This window comes from Myotis davidii, unplaced genomic scaffold, assembly GCF_000327345.1.
Source record: "Myotis davidii unplaced genomic scaffold, ASM32734v1 scaffold200, whole genome shotgun sequence".
NCBI classification, from domain to species: Eukaryota; Metazoa; Chordata; class Mammalia; order Chiroptera; family Vespertilionidae; genus Myotis; species Myotis davidii.
The window spans coordinates 1,028,971-1,029,522 of record NW_006293700.1 but is presented as its reverse complement, the minus strand read 5'-3'; the positions used below and the strand labels follow the sequence as shown (position 1 = coordinate 1,029,522).

The window sequence follows — 552 nt, the reverse complement described above, 5'->3', positions numbered from 1 at the left end:
TCCGGGCCCGGAGGCTCCCCCGACCCTGTGAAGAGCCTTGTTGGACCGAGAAGAGGGGGGCAGGGCACTTAAGCATTTTGCACGAGCCGGGTTTGGGGCCACATGGAGAAAGAGTGGGTGTTGGAAACCAGCCGCTCTGGGTCGGGTATGTTGGAGAGGGAGGAAGGCACGGGCCACACGCAGAACTTGTAAACTTGTAGTCGGGTCTGGCCGGATCCCAGGTTTTCGTTTTGCTTAAAAAAAAAAAAGTATATATGTATGTGTGTGTGTGTACATATATAATTTATTTTTTATTGATTTCAGAGAGGAGGGGAGGGAGAGAGAGAATCATCCATGGCTGCCTCCTCCACGCCTCCCACCGGGAACGGAGCCCGCAACCCGGGCATGTGCCCTGACCAGGAATCCACCCGTGACCTCCTGGTTCCTAGGTCGACGCTCAACCACTGAGCCCCGCCGGCCGGCGGCTGTTTCTGTTTTGTTTGTGAGGTGGAGGTGGGGCTTGCGGGATCGAATTAGGAGTGTGTCCGATCCCCTCCGACCCGCGGCTGGCTC

The 552-nt window shown here is 56.9% G+C and overlaps 1 protein-coding gene across 1 annotated transcript in view; it reads left to right on the top strand.

Moving 5' to 3' along the window:
• Positions 1 to 552, top strand: part of PRDM14 (PR domain 14) — a 22,828-nt gene that overhangs the window by 9,733 nt on the left and 12,543 nt on the right. The gene's annotated exons all lie outside the window — the stretch shown is intronic.